Source organism: Mus caroli, chromosome 9 (assembly GCF_900094665.2).
Source record: "Mus caroli chromosome 9, CAROLI_EIJ_v1.1, whole genome shotgun sequence".
Taxonomy (NCBI): domain Eukaryota; kingdom Metazoa; phylum Chordata; class Mammalia; order Rodentia; family Muridae; genus Mus; species Mus caroli.
Genome location: NC_034578.1, coordinates 63145939 through 63152905, shown reverse-complemented (window position 1 = coordinate 63152905; position 6967 = coordinate 63145939). Strand labels below are relative to the sequence as shown.

At 42.2% G+C, this 6967-nt stretch overlaps 1 protein-coding gene and 1 non-coding gene across 12 annotated transcripts in view; one reads left to right on the top strand and one right to left on the bottom strand.

Moving 5' to 3' along the window:
• The window catches only part of Csnk1g1 (casein kinase 1 gamma 1), a 130556-nt gene that overhangs the window by 88006 nt on the left and 35583 nt on the right, over positions 1-6967 (bottom strand). The gene's annotated exons all lie outside the window — the stretch shown is intronic.
• Positions 5218-5349, top strand: LOC115032041. Its single transcript, XR_003837688.1, has one exon. It is a non-coding gene; the product is annotated as a small nucleolar RNA SNORA17 (small nucleolar RNA).

Below are 6967 nucleotides of genomic sequence, written 5' to 3'. Positions count from 1 at the left end.
TTTTTTTGTTTTTTGAGACAGGGTTTCTCTGTGTAGCCCCGGCTGTCCTCGAACTCAGAAATCCACCTGCCTCTGCCTCCTGAGTGCTGGGATTAAAGGCGTGCGCCACCGCGCCCGGCTCGGGAAGGGGAATTTTAAAAAGACTTATTTTTATTCTGAGTAGAAACCCCAATTGAAAATAAATCCATAAAACTAAAGTCTTAACCTTTATCCCCATTAGAATTCAGAGTCTCATGTAAAAACTGAGCCCAACACCAAAGTTGACACTAAGATCATTTTATTGCCATATTTGATAATGCACGTCCTTGTGATACTGTGATACATTCTGGATTTTGCCCACGGTCCTGGCTCTTTACTCATACATAGCCATGGTTTCTTCCTAAGTGACCAGAATAAGCCTCAGAGAACAGGACCAAGCTCACCTTTCCTCTCTTTCATCTCCTTTTCTCCACAAGGAAGACCATAATTTCCCTCTCTCCAAGGTAAGTCATGCAAACCAAAATAGACTTTTATCTCCCCAGCTTTGAAAATGACCATAAAGAAATCCTCAGCTCTAATTTGTCTGACAGTAGATCATAAGACCACCACCCCTCACACCACATTTCAAGAGAACAGCCTCCTACCCAGAAAGAATAAAAGCCATAGAGAGGGGGAATATGAACAAGAACCTTCACTGGGTTTCCCTTAGATCATACTTCTTTTTGTCCAGTCATATTTCTGCATGCTTCAATCATGACTACACAATAAAGTCTCCATAACAACCCAGAAGGACAGATCAGATCCTCTAGATACTGAGGTAAAAACCCTATACCCGCAACACCTCTGCATCTCTTCATCTGTACCTTTTATAGTACCCCTTTTATAATTATATGATTTTATAATAACCAGTAAATCATAAATTATGTTTCCCTGAGTTGTTGGTTTGTTGTTGTTGTTGTTTTTTGGGGGTGGGGGGTTTCATGACAGGGTTTCTCTGTATAGTCCTGGCTGTCTTGGAACTCACTCTGTAGACCAGGCTGGCCTCGAACTCAGAAACCTGCCTGCCTCTGCCTCCCTAGTGCTGGGATTAAAGGTGTGCGCCCACCATGCCCGGCTGTTTCCCTGAGTTTTATGAGCTACTCAAAACAGAATCCAGAAGTGAAGCACAAGGGAGCTACTTATTTATGACCAGTTAGTCAAAACCACAAGCAAAATAACCAGAGACTTAGAAGGGGAACCTCAACTTGGGAAAGACAGTTTTAAGGATTTGACTCAGTTTCAATGTTCACAGTATCAGACTCAAGTTAGGACATCAAGGCTCTGCAGAATTAATTCCTTATTTGCTGGTAGGAGAATCTCCACACCTTTTCAGGTAATGGAAATCTTCTGTTTGGACCATATAACAACTGTTAATCCTCTTTAAAAAGAAAAAATCCTCACCCCCTTTTTAGGATAGAGATTCACTTGCCTCTGTCTCCCCAGTGCTGGAACTAAAGATGTATGATGCCCACCCCCCATCAGGGCACCACAGTTACCATTGTTATATAACAGCAGAGGTTTCTAGGCTATAGTATAGAAGCTTCCTACAAACACTTCCACTTCTAATTCCCTAGCAATACGATCACAGGTACAAAGCTGCAAGATGTCAATGGACACACAATCTAATCCAATCCAAGGATATATGCTTATAGTACAACATTAGCTAAAATAATCTTTATATTATTATATTTGCTATTTGTTTTTGTGTTAAGATTATAAAATGACATTAGAATTTCCATAATACTAATCATTAATAAAATAAAATGCCTACATGAACAATAGAACAAGTTCTTATTTCTGCTCATTTCCAAATGTACCCAATATTCCCTGGTTGTCTTTTATCCAAATCAAACAGTAACGGAGAAAGAAAAGCAAAGTAAAACTGAAGTTGTTTTATTTATATAGATCTGTTTTAATTGTTGAAGGCATGAGTATGTTCGAGACTGGTAGAGAAATTTTCTTTCCTTATAGTACACATTGTTTAAGGACACAAATAGAATGTGCAGCTAGCCCATATGCACATTCAACTAATGCCTGGACCTTCAGATTATCATCACTATCATATTTTGAATGGCTGGTTTTAGCAGTTACTAGTAGATAACATAAAGACAAACCGATTGAATAGAACATACAAAGTAAATTTTATTTTAACCTTTAAGAGAGGGGAGGAGGACTTCTGGGCTGGGGATATAGATCAATAATAGGATGCTTGCCACGTTATTTTTGTTTGTTTGTTTTTCAAGATGGGTTTCTGTGTAGCTCTGGATGTTCAGGAACTCACTCTGTAGACCAGGCTGGCCTCAAACTTTAAGAGCTCCTTGCCTCTGCTTCCCAAGTGCTAGAACAGTGTGCCATCACAGCCTGGCTCTTTTTTTTTTTTTTTTTTTTTTAAGGCTTCCAAGGAAAACACAAAAAGATAAACCATATGCTTCCACTATCATATTATTTGTACTTTTATTCTTACCAGAAAAGGGAGAAGAGAGAAATTATATAAATGCAGCAAATAGGTGTCTGTTTTCCTACTGAATAAATCAGTCATTTATTATTTAATAAATGTCACAAATTATAGTGAACACATTTATTTAAACCTTTGTAGTTGCATCAAAAGTTAGTTTAAAAAAAACTCCAATTCTAAAGCCAGGCAAGGTGGTGCACACATGTGATCCCAGTACTTGGGGGTGGAGATGGAAGCATCAGTAGACTAAAGCCAGTCTTGATACAGAGAATGTTTAAAGCCAGTTTGGGTGACAAAAGATGCTCTCTCAAAAATTAAACACAAATACTACAGAACAATTAAACTAGAAACAAAACTACTATAACTCAGTTCAGCTAAAAACAAAAATTACATTACATTAAGAACTATAATAAACCTTAGAACTTATCAAGCTTAAGTTTAGCCTGTAAGTTTTTTGTTTGTTTTGTTTGAGACAGGGTTTCTTTGTATAGCTCTGCATGTCCTGAAGTTCACTTTGTAGACCAGGCTGGCCTTGAGCTCACAGAGATCTGCCTGCCTCTGCCTCCCAAGTGTTTGGTTAGAGGCATGTACCACTACCCACTCAAGCTCATGGGTCCCCTTACCTGAGAATTTATTTATTTTCTGTTTACTGTATAGGTGTGTCCATGCATGTGTGAGGCCAGAATAGCATGCTGACTCCCTAGAGCTGCAGTTAGAGGTAGTTATTAACTGATGTGAGTGCTGCGAACACACATCTTCTAGAAGAGCAGCAAGAACTCTCAAGCCTGAGCTATATCTCTCCAGCCCAAGATACAAGTTTTAGTTGCTGAAGTAGTATGCTCTCATCCTTGCTTCTGCAAGGACAGGGGCTAGAAGAGGGAGTCAGACAATTCAGAAGCAAGTTGCCGACATTTGCAGGATACTGGCTTTAAAAAAAAAAAAGATATGTGTGTGTGTGTGTGTGTGTGTATACACTGTCACTCTCTTCAGACACACCAGAAAAGAGCATTGGATCTCATTACAGATGGTTGTGAGCCACCATGTGGTTGCTGGGAACTGAACTCAGAACCTCTGGAAGAGCAGTCAATGTTCTTAACCACTGAGCCATCTCTCCAGTCCCCCTCTCCTTTTTGATACCTGGCTTGTTTTGTTTTGTTTGTTTTTCGAGACAGGGTTTCTCTGTGTAGTCCTGGCTGTCCTGGAACTCACTCTGTAGACCAGGCTGGCCTCGACCTCAATAATCCACCTGCCTCTGCCTCCCAAGTGCTGGGATTAAAGGCGTGCGCCACCACTGCCCGGCTACCTGGCTTTTTATATGGGTGCTGGAAACTGAACTTTAGTCAGTATTACAAAGCAAGCACTCTCTACCTTTAAACATTGTCTTCTTTTAAATGGAGAAATGTGAACAAATGTAAGAACTGAAATAGACTGATGAGCATTAAGGAGGATAATGGAAACTGATGACATCAATTAGAATTTATGCAAAAAAGAAACAGTAGCACCAAAACGTTTTTGTTTTTAATTTTTTTATTTATGTGTATGTGTATATGTGCCCACAAAGGCCAGAAGAGGACATTAGTGTACGTGTTCACCTGTGTATGTGTGTACATTCAGGCAGATATCTGTGGAGGCCAAAAGAGGGTGCCCTGGAGCTGGAGTTTCAGTTGTGAGCAACTGTCATGTTGCTGTGAACCACACTTCCTCACAAAAGCAACTCACCATGCTCTCAACTGCCCTCAGTGTGGCCCTGGCTGTCTGGGACTCACAGACATCTCTGCCTGTCTCTGCCTCCGCAAGCAACACTACCCTTAGCTTGAGTTAAACTGTGAGAAAAGTATATGTCTGCATGTAGAGTCTGTGTGTGTTTGTATGTGCCTATGTACATATGAGACTCATGAATATGCGTGGTTTCCCTAGAATTACCACTACTCTTTTGTATAAAACCAGTGTGTCCATATTTATGTCAATCCACTGATGGGCATCTATTCCATTCTTTGATTTGTTTGGTTTATCTCATCAATACTCTAGTTAAGAGAACTTCAAAATAACTCATTAAATCTCCAGCATCGTTTGAATCCTGGGCCTTTTGGGTGTTAGTGAAGCATTCTACCACTAAGCTGTGTTTTTTTTTTATTTTGTTTTAATAAAAACATTTTTTAAACAGGCTTAACGTGCTTGTGTATGAATGTGGAGGACAGCAATCAAGGGAGATAATGCTGGACTCAGGCATCCTAACACATGGGAGTACATGCAAACATACATTCACATGTGTCCCACACAGATGTACAGCACACATAGAAAGGAAGGCAACTTTTTAAAATTGTAAGATGAAAAATTTCCCCCAAGTTTTTACTATGGAACTAGGAAAACAGGTCTATAAAACTATTTACCTTCTCATCTCAACGAAGAGCCTGAGGCAAATTATTTACTAAGTCACTGAACACACTCTCAACGTAACTACTTTCCTCCTGTCCTTGGAACTTTTCCATTACATTGACATGCTGTAATACCCATTCCTGGTCATCATTTCCTATCTACCGTCCCCTCTCTCACAAGTCTTACACAAACACATTTAATGTTCTGTCTTTATTTCCAGTCTTCAAAAATATATAAATGCATTTTAAATTTCATCTCCTCAAATCCACTAAATCTTTCTTTTGTCATAGTTAAGTCACATATTTGAAGCTAAACCAAATATACTTTATAGCCCTTATCTTTTTTGATTTTTTTGGAATGTTGGAGAAGGGGCCCTTAGAGACATTGCAGGTGTGGCTTCTGTGTCACATATACATCAGTAGGTAGCAGAGAGGAGAGAGACTATGTCTACACTCAGTGTTCTGACGTATGAACATCTGAATGATCAGTAGCCTAACACTCCCTAAAAAAAAGAGAGCCTGACTGAGATAACCACCAGTTTGTTGCCACACAGGCCTGGTGGGGCAGACCCTGTCTGGTGATATAATAGATGAGCAGGGCATAGCACTCCTGAGATGACCCCAGACCCCAGAGATTCTGGGCCCAACTAAGAGGTAACTAGTAAGTGATGGAGAAGTTAAAGAGAGACAGGAAGATGTGGGCACAATGAAGAGAGGCAGACATGGAGACTCAAGGTAGTGAGGGTCAACCTGATGTGCATAACCAGTGATGCCACCTGGGACTTCTGGCCTGTGTTGCCATCATGGGCCACATCTGGGTCTGTGACCCTGCAGTAGCAAGGGTCTGTTACCATCAAAGGCCAGGCAGATGTGTCCCTGGTCTGCATTGTTGTCCTGACATGCTGATGTCTAAAAGCTGGACGGAACTGATGACATCCCTCCACCTGGGCATAGTGGGAGAGCTGGCCTTGAGGGCATCGAGCAGGAAGCTGACCCCACCCCTGGGCAGCTGCAGTACTCAGGAAGGCAGGCCCCACACATTGCAGGAGTTTCTAGTGAGCCAGTCCTACTACCTGTTTCCTGGGTAGTGGTGTGGCCGAGGGAAAGATACCATCCCCCTCACCTCTCAACCCCTGCAGCAGGTGGGAGACCTGGCCCTGGGGTCATGAGAACAGGAGAGATGGTCCTGCTCCTCATTTGCTCCAGCACTTAGGAGAGTGTGCCCTGCAGCTTGCTTAGGCAGCACAGTAGAGTTGACCCTGGTGACAGGGGTTGTTTGAGATTGGTGACCCTGGTGACCAAGGGCATGAGCATGGGAGAGCTGGCCCCAACACCTGACTGCCATGGCATGACATAGGTGAGGGAGATATATCCCTTCCCTCCTTTTTGCTTTCACCACAGCTGGCAGGTAGGACATCTGGCCCTGGGGTCATGAGAGCAGGAGAGCTGGCCCTGCTCCAGCACTTTGGAGAGCAGGCCTTACAGCTCACCTGGACAGTACTGGTAGAGCTGGCTCTGGCTGAGAGTGTTGCTGGTGAGCTGGGCCCGAGGGTGTGAGAGCCAGCAGGATGACAAGCTCAGATACCTCTCAGGCCCAGATCTAGGGCTTTCAACTGGCCCATTCCAAACATCTATCCCATGGAGGAGCTGCCAGAGTACACTTGAAAGGGCCAGTCCTACAGAACCAAAACTACAGGATCTCCACAGCACAGGGCAACAACAGGATATTCAAGAGGAGTCCCAGTGAGTTTCCAGTATTGTAGTAGAAGACAGAGGCCTCAAACCAGACCAATGAGTCATTGCCAAAGATTTACTAGCAAAGAAGTATAGACAAAAGGGTACACTGTGAGACACACTGTGCCACACTACAGCTTTCACAGTGAGATATTTTTTTCTCTGTTGGGGGAAGGTTGCAAAGGTGGAGGATGGGTACAAGGGGAGGGGGAGATGAGTGAGATTGGAGTGCATACTGCAAAATTCAAAAGCAATCAATAAAAGGCTAAAAAGAATATAGAAAGAACATCACAAATAATCACACAAATAAAAGAACAACAAGTGTTGGGATCATGGTGTAAATTAAACAAGTGTTGCTAAATTTGAGACTAAAGGATGAATTTCA